Genomic DNA, 12,427 nt, shown 5'->3' on the forward strand with positions numbered 1-12,427 from the left:
TCTCATTCCCCCTTTAATGGAAGGGAATTGTTGCACAAAAAAAAAAAAAAAAAAAAAAAAAAAAAAAAACACGAGAGAGAGAAAAAAACTTCAAAGACTTTCCTAAACAATGTCAATTTTGCAGTTGTGTACCACAGATTTATTTTTTTGTACATATTATGGAGGTGTCATATCTGTTCCTTAGCCTAAAAACAGATCTTTTGAAGTTCATGTTTCTGATCCTTCCTCACCGAGGAAGGGTGTCTGAGGTGCATCAGTAGCCCAGGATAGTCAGCTGAGGTTTACCTTTCAACTTCCTTTCTCTGAGCACAGCAATAAAATTGAAACTTGGAAAAGAAACAGGAACTAAAATGGATTAATATTTATAATATTGACATTATTACTAATGCACATTGTTAATATGAATTAAGCATCAACTGTGTGCCAGAAACTAAGCAAAAATTTGGTGTTTGTCACCTCACTTAATCCACACATGGGCTCTTTTTAATCTAAACACAAGCTTCTCCAACTCACACAGCTGCCAACTCACACAGCATCCGGTGCCTGATTCAGTGCTTATTAATGAACCTACATAAGGACATTAATGCACAATTTTTCCACTTTTCACTGTAACTGTGGCTGCTTTTGAAGTGAAGTGGGGAGGTTGCATTATTTCCATTTCACAAATTCTCAGCCCCTGATGTGTGAAGTAGCATCAGAGAATTCTGAGTTCATCCACTTTTCTGACTGTGTAAGTGCTGTGGAGACCCGACCTCCAATAAAGTTTATCCTTGTTTGTCATCTGGTTACCGCATGTTTCATTCAACTTCATCACCCACTGAGGGTTGTGGCTGTTGAGATGTGGCCCTACAGGATGAAGTAAAATATCCGGTTTCATGGGAGAAGCACTTCAGAAGTTGTTCTTGTCCTCACTAGAAAACAGCATGCTAAGGAAATGCCTTCTGACCCTGGTGCCAAAGTGGGTTCTCCGTTGGGGTGTGCCTCTTTGTTACCACTTGGGGGCAGCAGTTATCAAAAATATATATTTTTAAGTTTCCACTCTGTGATTCAAAGGTTCTCCTATGGGCTATATTAATCAGACAAAAAAATATCATTAAGGTGCAGAAATGATTGTCACTTGCCAAATATTGCCTGCTCTCAGCAAGCATCACCCACAGCCGGTCAACTACTCATGATGACCCTGAAAGTAATGAAATTTTGGACATCTTCTTTTCTTCTCACATTCTTACATGCCAAGTTTTATACTTCTACAACCAGAATATATATATTTATATATATTTATATAGATATATACATACTATACACACATTGACATGCATGCATCTAAGAACACACACAGAACACTAACCTATACCTCTCCAGGTATCATGAGTAGATATAAAGCAGATTCAGCAATAGATACCATATTGAAGGTATTTAGGAAGAAACACAAGTATATTCAGATGGAAGTAGAGAAACTTCCATCTGAATGGGTACACACGATACAGGTGTGTAAGGATTGCATGTGTGGATCTATACTGAGTTCAGAGTGTACATGTCCATATGAATGCCACAGACACCACCAGTCCTCCTGGAATACCTCAAATGTCCAGAAATATTATGATTGAAATTGGTGCTGTTTCAGGATGGTATTCTTTATTTCTCTTCTTCTGTAGGAGTTGGGGATTTCAGCGTGTAGGAGTTCTCTGGAAATCCCGTATACTTCTGCTGCTATGACTATTTTGCTGCAAATGATCCCACATCCAACCAAGTCATTGTTTCTAGTCTAGAAGAACCCTATGAGATCCAGCTGAACCAAGTGATTTTCTGGCTCAGTTTCCTGAAGTCTCTGGACCCAGTTGAAGAACCCATAGGTGAGCTGAGCCACAGGGGTGAATGAGCATTCTTCCCACTCTGCTCCAGCCCTTGCTCTCACCTTGCACCCAGGGGAGGGAAAGGTGCAGGCCCTGCAACTTGTGACCCACTGCTGTGGCTCCCTTTCTTCTCTTCCACTAGGAGACATTCACTCTCTGAATCTTCCTGGGGTCCACCTGGTGGTTGGGTTTTGCAGGGAGATTTTGTCCCATGGTCACAAATTTCTCTTCAAAGGCCCAATTCTGAGCCTCTCCTTGAATGCCATTTCTAACTTCTTTTATGCTTAAGAACCACAGTCATTTCAGCTGCGTGCAAAGTGGAATCCTCCTTCCATAGCTCCTGTTCTGTTCCTAAAAGGTCCCTAATTCATCAGAGTTGGCTCTGTAAGTAAAGATGAGCTTTCATTCATCCTGCAGGTCCATGGAGCCCTGAAGAAAAGGGACCAACTTCTTTTGCTTGTTGCAAACAACAGAAAAATTAGCTTTTCCTGGAAAAAAGTGGTAAGAGTGTTTTTCCGGGGCTGAATCCCCCTCAGGGTGCTGGTCCTTTGGCCTTCGTTTCTCCTTTGTCTTGTTTTCTTTATAAACACTCCTGTTTGTGAGAGGCACCATCTGAGTGTCAGGGAGTTGCTCCTGCACCATCTCTGTGGTGTGGATGCATTCAGAGCTTTTCTTGATTTTGTGAAGGGCGCCCCACTTGATGGAGGTAAAATCTTCTCCCTCACCCAGCAAGGGCTATTTGAAGGAAGCCCTGAAAATCTGGCTTTTGTGCCTCCCAGATGCATGGGAATGGACTTGTCTATTATTGGCTGGGCCTGGGGCCTGGGGCCTTCTAGGTTTGCACTGCACAGAGGGCATGGGACCCTCAAGTCTGTGGGCAGATTGCACATCACCTGGAAAGGTGGCTTGGCATGAGGCCCCTCACCTGGGCAGGAGAGTCAGGTGAGTAAGCCTCCTGACAAGACTTATTTTCTGACCCTAGCCTTTGGTGGCAAGTTGAAGAACCCACTCCGAGTTGTCCTGGTGGCCACTCATACTGACATCATGAGTTTGGATATGACAAAGACACCTCCTTGCTGAAAGAGATTAAGAACAGGTGAGGGGTGGCATGGAGTCTCCAGCCATGGAGTTGGACACCTCCTACCTCAGGAACTGAATCAGGGGTGTGGAACCACAACAAGTCATGGGACCCAGGCGGAGGAATCAAACGCTTTTCCTGCTTGTTTGATTGTTCTGTTGTATTTTTAATTTCTAACAAAGTAATGAATACACATATAACAAATTAGAGTACATGATAAAAGAACATAGCCATGTCACTTCCTTCCATAGCTTTCAGCACCATTGCCCAGAGGTCACTTCTGTTGGTTCTTGTAGCTTTCAAGGTATCCCTGCCACAATTATCACCATAGCACTAATCAGTATTTCTAGACATATAAGTTATAAATCATTAGTGGGTTATGAAATTATGCAGGGGGTCATGTCCTACTCTCTCTATATAATGAGACAGAATTAGAAGGGATGGAACACAATAGAATACATCAGAGTGCTTTTCCTGGCAAGTATTCTTTTGTGCACCTTTTATGTATAAGATATGATTATGAACAGGGTCAGAGATAATCTTTAAATTTTTATTTAAGAGTCTGTATTAGTTTTTTTCCATTGTTGTGATGAAATATCTGAGGTAAGACAACTAACAAAGAAAAAGAGGTTTGTTTAACTCATACTTTGGGGAGTAGAAAATCCAAACACCAAGTCACCAACTCTGGTGGAGCCCTCCTTGATGTTTCACACCATAACAAATGGCAACCTAGAGGGATTACCTAGGAAAGGGAACAATCATCTGCTGCAACAGGTAGCCAGAGTCAGGCTCCCTCTTTTCTAACAATCTTCTCATGAGAATTAACTGGAATCCCATGAAAACTCTGTTAGTCCTTCTGGAGAAGAGCACCCTAATAAGCTTAATCATCTCCAATTGGGCCCCACGGTTTAAAGTTTCCATCACTGCATACATCAACACACTGGGGACCAAGCCTGAACCCTTGGCATGAACCCTTGGTAGACAAACCACATCTGAACTAGAACAGATTACATCAAAAAAAGTTTGAACTTACTCTACATAACAAGCTAGTACCTCAAATCTTATAGCATTCCTTTAAGATAAGAATACACAATGATACCTTTCTTATTAGTCTTATTAGTTATTTCAGGAGCATTTCTTCCTCTCACTTGAAAGGTGAGCACATACCACTCCTTTCCTGCCTCAGGAGGAGGTGCCGAATTTCCACACTGTGCTCCTGCTGATGTGTGGAAACCCCATGCTGCTTTTTGTATTTCCAGAAGTGCCTGTCATTTTTCCCAAACCTCTGAACCCAGTGTAACCAGGCAGGGACAGAAGGGACTTTGCAAGATCACCAGGACTTTTCTTGCCTTCTATGAGACTCTGAGGCCAGTGTGAACCCAGCCACTCCATGAAAAGACCAAGAGAAATTGATTCAGACTCCTGGTGTCACCACAGGTTTGGGAACGATCTTCACATTTCAAATAAGCTATTTGTGCTGGATGCTGGGGCTTCTGGCTCTAAGGACATAAAAGTTCTTCGGAATCACCTGCAAGAAATCGGAGTCAGATCGTTTTGGTGAGTATACGTGGAGGGGCCTGGATCCAACCTTTGCTGTTACAGGCAGAAAGCAGGGTGCTGTTGTTTCATGGTTGCTTTGGTTTTCAGGGAATGGCTTCACTGTCCCAGAACTGTCCTGGGGGTGGGGGTGAGGATGTGGAGGTGGAACTACCATCCTATTTCTCTGTGGTGAAACAGAAAGAGAGAGAAACAGGAAATGGTAAGAGATGTAGGCAAAGGTGGGCCACATCAGAGTATATGAAATTCTTGTAGTTTTCATGTTTTCTTGAAATATAGAATGTCTTTTTACGAACTATAAAAGCAATTTTAAGTGCTTTAATTTGGAATCTTTAGAAAACTCTTGAAATTGAGAAAAACACTCACTAACAAAATTAACTGGAGACAGGTTTAGAAAAGTCACAGAAGTAGAAAGATAGTTACTAACAATTTTTTAGTGATATTAGATGAGAACAAGTAGAATGAGATTCTGTTCTTGTAGGTAAAATATGAGTAAATGATTCACATTTTGCAAAGTTACATAAATTTCATACAATTCCAGTTAGTATCTATATGGGATGAAGTGGGAAGAGCTTCTTGTCTTAAAATGAAAGAATAAATAAAACATAGTACAGAGACTCTATAACTAAACAAATAACCAACTGCTCAGAGAATGCCTACATAAATCATACTAGCTATAGAAACTTAAGCCCCAAAAATACATCATTTTCATTTATTGGGGTAAAATTTACCTAATAATAATCCTATGCAACTGGTTATTTGCATAGAATGAAAGACTGAACTATCCTACTCACTAAAGATACCGAAAATTAATGTATTAAAACTTTTAAGTGTGCAAATGCAAAGCAGTAAATATCTTGAATGGGAATTTGGGAGAATGTGTTTTTTAAAAAACTTGGGACTGAGGAAGGCTTTTAAAGCAAGACAAAAACAACCCTAGAAATTTTCCAATAAGTATTCTTATTGGGTGAAATAAAGATTAAAAAATATATATGGCAAAAATCATAAAGTTAAAAAATGAAATGCTGACACAGGGAAAAATATTCAGTGCACTTGACAGATAAAATATTATTTACCCAAAATGTGCAAAAAGCTCTCCAAAACTGGTAAGAAATGGGAAAACCAGCTAAGTGGAAAATATGCTAAAATGGAAAAATGATAATCTGCTCTCAGGAATGTCCCTGCTGCTAAGCTTGAGTCTAGACTCTCCTTGTAGCAGTGGGGCCACCTCCTGATTGATCTCCCCTTCCAAAACCCTGAGCAGCCAGCAACAGGCTCTCATTCCAGTCAGGGTTTCAGAATCCTCAGGAAACCTCTCCTCTCATGAAGACACACCTCACTTATGCTCAATTTCCTGTCAAGGTCTGCCCACAGTCGGCAGGTGGCAGGCCTCTGGGAATGAAGTACTGGAAGCCAGTGGACAGTGAGCTGGAAACAGGTAGTAGCCTGTGAAGGGATCATCACTCCCCCAGGTCAGGATCAGGGCCTCTGTTCCCCAGGGAGCTTGAAAATTTGACCAGAAATGTGGCACATCAGCTGCAGGGCAGACTGATCACCCTCAACTCCTGAGGAAAGGCAGCTAGGAATCCCCATTCCCCCCAATAAATTAACTTTATTCCTAAGAATTTGGGTTTTTTTTTTATTATTATGAAATAGAATTTAGGTACTACAAAAAATGTGCTTTGGAGACAGATGCCTAATTAGCAATGCAGTGTGGCTTGTGTGGTGTCTACTTAGGATGGTGTGTTGATTATATGAGTCTATGACATGGGCTGCTTTGTTAACCAACTTCAGGGTTAAAAGTCAATTTCAAGTCAATTAGCAAGAATGAATATAACGTGAAATAGCATTTTGACAACAGTTCCCATGAATGTACTCATATTGATAAGAATACCCATTGATCTCCCCTTCCCTCTCTCTATGTGTTCACCATGTGACCACTGCTGTACTGAAACAGTCACTAACCAGTGAATGAGGGAGTGAGTGAGAAAGTGAGTGAAGTAAAGAAGGAGGGAAGAAAAGTGAGTAAAACATTGATGAACTCAAGTGGATGGATTGAGTCCACAATTCCAAAACAATTGCAAAGACTTCCCATCTACTTCCAGTGACTGACAGAGCTGCAATACCTCTACACAACTGTATACTGGATAGATTTTCTTGTAGGTGCACTAAAACACTAATTGCCCCTGTACTCCACCAGCAAAATGCTAACTCATTCACAGGGTATGTGAAGCATTCTGGAATACATGGCATCCTGTCGTAATAACACCCTCTGCTAACTTGGGTTTATCTGTACCCTGTAGGGCTGCCCTCCCATGACTCACCTGTGTGAGAAAACCATCTCCATGCTGCCTTCCTGGAGGAAGCTCAATGGGCCCAATCAGCTGATGTCGCTGCAGCAGTTCGTGTATGATGTGCAGGACCAGCTGAACCCCTTGGCCAGTGAGGAGGACCTCAGGCACATCGCACAGCAGCTCCACAGCACAGGCGAGGTAAGGGGGCCTCAAGGGATTGAGGGACCTCATCTCTGTCCCATGATCCGGCTCCTGACATATGGATGAGCATGGGGTAGCAGAGTGGAAATGGCCCAGTTAGTCACAATATCTTCAGGAGTGTTGTTGTTACAGCCTCAAGTGATTCTCACAAGTGCAGTTCTCTGCATCTGCTTCACCTCAGCAGCTGCTCTTCGCTTTGATTTCTTTTGTCTTCCAGATCACCATTAGATCATGGGCACAGGGCCCCTGCCCTAGGTGATTGGTTCTACTGTCCCCTCCTTGGGCACCTGGTACTTTCTTCGTCTTCCTGGCAGTCTTCAGGATGGCAGCTCCTATGGTGTGGGGAGACATCATGGAGTTGACAAACAATTGAGAAAAGATAGTGAGGTGTCCTTACCGAGAAGATGTCTGGAGATGCTGAGACAGAGATATAGGTTCATAATTTGAGATACACAAGAATCCCAGCAAGTGATGCTTGCTAGAAATGACAGAAAAGTGGAAGTCTCAACTCTTAGTTGTGTGACATTCAGCTCTGTGGTGCAATGTGGAACTCCTGTTCTAATTGCATACTATGCCCATTTCCAGGAAGGGAATCCATCCTGTGAAAATCGGGAGACAGCATGAGCTAGTCTGGGCCAGGAGTAGCCATTCTGAATATTACTAGCCAGAAGCAATTCTGAGAATATTAAAGTCAGAAACTCGATTCTATTCTTGGCAGCCATGTCATGCGCATGTCATGACCCTGCCATGAATGGTCAGTTTAAGGCTCCATTTTGAACAGAACCAAACAGAGAAGGCATCTCAAAAGTCTAAGCCAAAATAGGGAAGAGGTGTCCACCTGTTGCCAAAGGTAGAGTCTGAAATCCCTGTGAAGAAGAAGCCCACCCTGATCAATGTTATTCATAGCACTCCCTATCCTAGCATGGAGAAGGAATGAGGAAAGGTAGCTGTTCTCTTAAGAGAACAGTGACTTTGTGACATTGTTTTTTATCATATTTCTTTCTTTTCCACTTTTTGCTTTTTGTTTGTTTGGTATTTGGTACCAACCCAAGGTTGCTTTACTGCTGAGCTACATCCCAGGCCCTTTTCCTTTATTTTGAAACAGGGTCTCACTAAGTTGGTGAAGGTCTTGGTAAATTGTGCAGGCTGACTTCAAACTTGTGATCACCCTGCCTCAGCCCCTCAGTGCCTGACATTACAGGCATATACCTCCACACCCAGCCTGACTTGGTTTCTTGAAGAAGTGAACATGACTTATAGAGCTGAAATCCCCTTTGTTCACTCTCTCTGGTCTCATTCCTCTACTCTTTTGGGGAAAGCTGTTATCATGGTGACATGTCTTTCCAGACCTTTTCTATGAAGTATCTTTAAAATTTACATAAAGGTGTATTAATATCACATTCTGAATCCGTTTTGAAAATATTCAAAAAAGTTGAGAGAAGTTGTAAGCACACTGCCATGAACCCTTATATACTCTAGGCCTCAATTTATATTTTTCTCTATTTTCTGGGTTTCTCTTCTGTTCATTTACCTATTCCTTTTACAGGCATTGACACATTGCACTCCTAAAATAATTTAACCCATAACTCCAAAGAGAAAAACATTCTTTCACATAGTCTAATCTAATAAATGATTACATTCCAGAAACACAACATTGATAGTAGTATGGCTATGCCGTCTTTATTTGGAGGCTTTTTACTTTTCCCAAAAACTACTCTTATGGACTTTTTAAATTCACTTATGTATTTATTTTGGGATTCAGTATCCAGTTGAAAATGACCAATTGCAGAGTTTGATTGCCATCTCTCCTCTTCTTTTGGATATTCAAAGGTAGTTGCTTCTCAGAATCCCTCTTACTTATGTTGTCAAGTTTGTTTGGGAGGTATCATTATTTTAGAGATGAATCCGAGGAACTGCCCTGGGTGGTTTCTTCCAAGATGTGCTCAGGGTTGTCTCTCTAGGATTACGCCTCTCTGTGGTCTTAGTGACAGATGGCTCTTCCTTGGGTTGCATTCCTGCTGGTGATTTTGTTTTGCCCCCTCTGACAGATTAATATAATGCAGAGTGAAACTGTGCAGGACGTGCTGCTCCTGAATCCCCGCTGGCTCTGCACCATGTCCTGGGAAGACTGCTCTCGGTGGAAACTCCCCGGGCCCTGCACCATTACCGGGGCCGCTACACCATGGAGGACATCCAGCGCTTGGTACCTGATAGCGATGTGGAGGAACTACTGCAGATCCTGGATGCCATGGACATCTGTGCCCGTGACCTGAGCAGCGGGACCATGGTGGATGTCCCTGCATTGATCAAGACAGACAACCTGCAGCGCTCCTGGACAGATGAGGAGGATGAGGTGATGGTGTACGGTGGCGTGCGCATTGTCCCTGTGGAGCATCTCACCCCCTTCCCATGTGGCATCTTTCACAAAGTCCAGGTGAACCTGTGCCGGTGGATTCACCAGCAGAGCACAGAGGGTGACGCGGACATTCGCCTGTGGGTCAGCGGCTGCAAGATTGCCAACCGTGGGGCAGAGCTACTGGTGTTGCTGGTCAACCACGGCCAAGGCATAGAGGTACAGATGCATGGGCTGGAGACGGAGAAGATCAAGTGCTGCCTGCTGCTGGACTCGGTGTGCAGCACCATCGAGAATGTCATGGCCACCACGTTGCCAGGACTGCTGACAGTGAAGCACTACCTGAGCCCGCAGCAGCTGAGGGAGCACCATGAGCCCGTTATGATCTACCAGCCGCGAGACTTCTTCCGCGCACAGACCTTGAAGGAGAGTTCCCTGACGAACACCATGGGTGGATATAAGGAGAGCTTCAGTAGCATCACCTGCTTTGGGTGTCATGACGTGTACTCGCAGGCTAGTCTTGGCATGGACATCCAAGCATCATATTTGAACCTCCTGACCCGAAGGAAACTGAGTCGCCTACTGGATCCACCTGACCCCATAGGAAGGACTGGTGCCTTCTGGCCATGAACTTGGGCCTCCCGGACCTTGTGGCTAAGTACAACACCAATACTGGGGCCCCTAGGGATTTCCTCCCCAGCCCAGTGCATGCCCTGCTACAGGAATGGACCTACTACCCTGAGAGCACGGTAGGCATCCTCATGTCCAAACTGAGGGAGCTGGGTCGCAGGGATGCCGCGGACTTTTTACTGAAGGCATCCTCTGTGTTCAAAATCAACCTGGATAGCAATGGCCAGGAAGCCTATGCGTCAAGCTGCAATAGCGGAACGTCTTACAATTCCATTAGCTCTGTGGTGTCCCGGTGAAGACAGCCTGGATGTGGGCAGGGTTTCTTCCAACTTCAGAAGCAGGAGATGCAGCTCATCTTTTCTAGTGGAGGTCTTGGGGCATTCCTTCCCCCACCCACCTTTTAGATGCTCTGAAGATGCTGCCCTCCCTCCCTCCTGTTTTGCCTGTTTCCCTGTCTCCACCTCCCTCCCTCTCACCTATCCCTTGTCTGGGGATGGTCTTTCTAGTCAGGAGGGCAGCCCACACATTCTTCATTTTGGCCACTTGAAAAACAAGTGTCCATCCTATCAGTGTTTTGGACTCCATCTCTCATCCTCCAGTTCCTTGCTTCTTACCAATAATTTTACTGGAATTCTGACCTTTTCAATGAGATTTTTTTAAACTACTTTATTGATGTTCTTAAAAAAGAGAAAAGGACAGAAAAGTGCACATTTATCCACCATGCATATTTCTTACACTCTTTTCTTTGTTATTCCAGCTCCTCAGCTTATCTCTTTTGTATTGGTAGGAGAGACTCCCATGCTTGGATCCCTCTGTATGATTTATAAACAGACAATATGTGAGTGCCTTGCAGAAGAGGGTGTGTCTGAAATCATCGAAGTCAGCCAGGCGCTGTCACCAAGGAAACGCTACCTCTTTGTCCCTTGCTGTATGCTGATCATCGCCAGAGGTGCTTCGCCCTGAGTTTTTGTTTTTGTTTTTGTTTTTATTTTCTTGGTGTGGGGGGGGGGTTGTTTGTGTTTCATTTAGCAAGGAAAGGGGACAATGAAATCCTCCTCCAGGGTGATTTCACAGCCAGTGTTGTTGCTCTAAGAAAACGTTGTCCACTTTGCTTTTGTTGCAATGTCCATGTGAATGTGCACATGAAACCTACAAACTGTCACGCTTCTTCATCCCCTTTCATCTCAGGTAGAAGGTTGACACAGTTGTTGGGTTGTGGAGACCTGTGTAAGAATTCAGAAGATCCCTGACTCATCATTTGTGGCAGTCTGTTGTGGTTGGTGGATAGCATATGGTTTCCGCATTTAGATTCTGGTTTGATAACTTCTTGTACTTGAAGTCAAAAAGAGAAAATACAGGAAGCTCGTTTTCTTTCAGTGACTTGACATTTTGATAGAATTTTAAATTGATGAGGGAACATGTCCTAATTCTTCTGTCCTGAGAAGCATGTAATGTTAATGTTATATCATCTGTGTATATATATATACACAGTATGTATATACATATATATTAATACTGGTATTTTTACTTAATCTATAATATGCCATAAAAGAATAAGTTTGTTTTTCTTTTTGCTTTTATTTTCTTTTTTATAAATAAACTGTTGTTTATTGCATTTGTTTTCCATTCATTCAAAAGCAGTTCTCTTTCTTTGTTGGGTTTTCCCTACCATCAACTCACATACCAATCTGAAACCCAGAAAGCCATTAAACCTCAAGCCCCAGAGTTTGGAAAACAATCCATTTTGCTCAGGTGTTTATTTGTTACTAATGCTGGCTGTGGCATAGGGAAGTAAAAGCAGCCCAGATAATTTCACATTTTTTCTCACTTTCATATACAGAGGACCCTTCCATTTTCTTTGGGTGAATGGTTAAATCAAATGACACATTTTAATCCTGGCAACAGGAACAGAAGGTTTGTGACTTGTATACCAAGACACAGGGAGCACCAGGAGCAAGAGAAGGCCCTCAGCAGCAGATACCTGTGTTCCTGCTGTTCCTTAAGTAAAAACTACATGTGTCCTGGCCAGAGGCTAGGAAATTTGGGACTTACCAGCCTGGTACCCATACATGACAAATGCTAGAGGCAACAAAAACATAATTGAATAAAAATCTCAAGATTGATTGAAAGAACAATGGGCAGAGAAATAAGAAGGAAAGAAGGAAAAGTCCTTAAATGGTAACGATGATTGTCTCTGTTCTTATAGGAACATAGTTCACTTTTATAATGAGAAATGATGTATTCATGAATAATCTAAAACTACACATAGAAAATATGATAGCAGCATAAAAATTGTGATTGCATTCAAGAGTGGAACCTTGTATTCTTGTGCATCTCCATCCTGAAAGTTGACCTCAGTTTTCCTACCTCAATGAACCTCACATCACCAGGGCATAAGAGCAGACAGAAAACAAGAGGCAAGGGCTGACCTCCCGCAGCATCTATGTGCAACATTGCAAGA

General features: G+C 42.9%; 1 pseudogene across 1 annotated transcript; it reads left to right on the forward strand.

The window, feature by feature from the left end:
• Window positions 1-1,468: 1,468 nt before the first annotated feature.
• On the forward strand, window positions 1,469-11,602 carry LOC306644925 (death-associated protein kinase 1-like; annotated as a pseudogene). Its single transcript, XR_013766890.1, has 6 exons — window positions 1,469-1,487; window positions 1,656-1,853; window positions 2,836-2,949; window positions 4,369-4,488; window positions 6,792-6,980; window positions 9,032-11,602. The product of XR_013766890.1 is annotated as a death-associated protein kinase 1-like (transcript).
• Window positions 11,603-12,427: the final 825 nt, after the last annotated feature.

The sequence above is a fragment of the Sciurus vulgaris genome (assembly GCF_902686455.1).
Source record: "Sciurus vulgaris genome assembly, chromosome: 15".
NCBI lineage: Eukaryota > Metazoa > Chordata > Mammalia > Rodentia > Sciuridae > Sciurus > Sciurus vulgaris.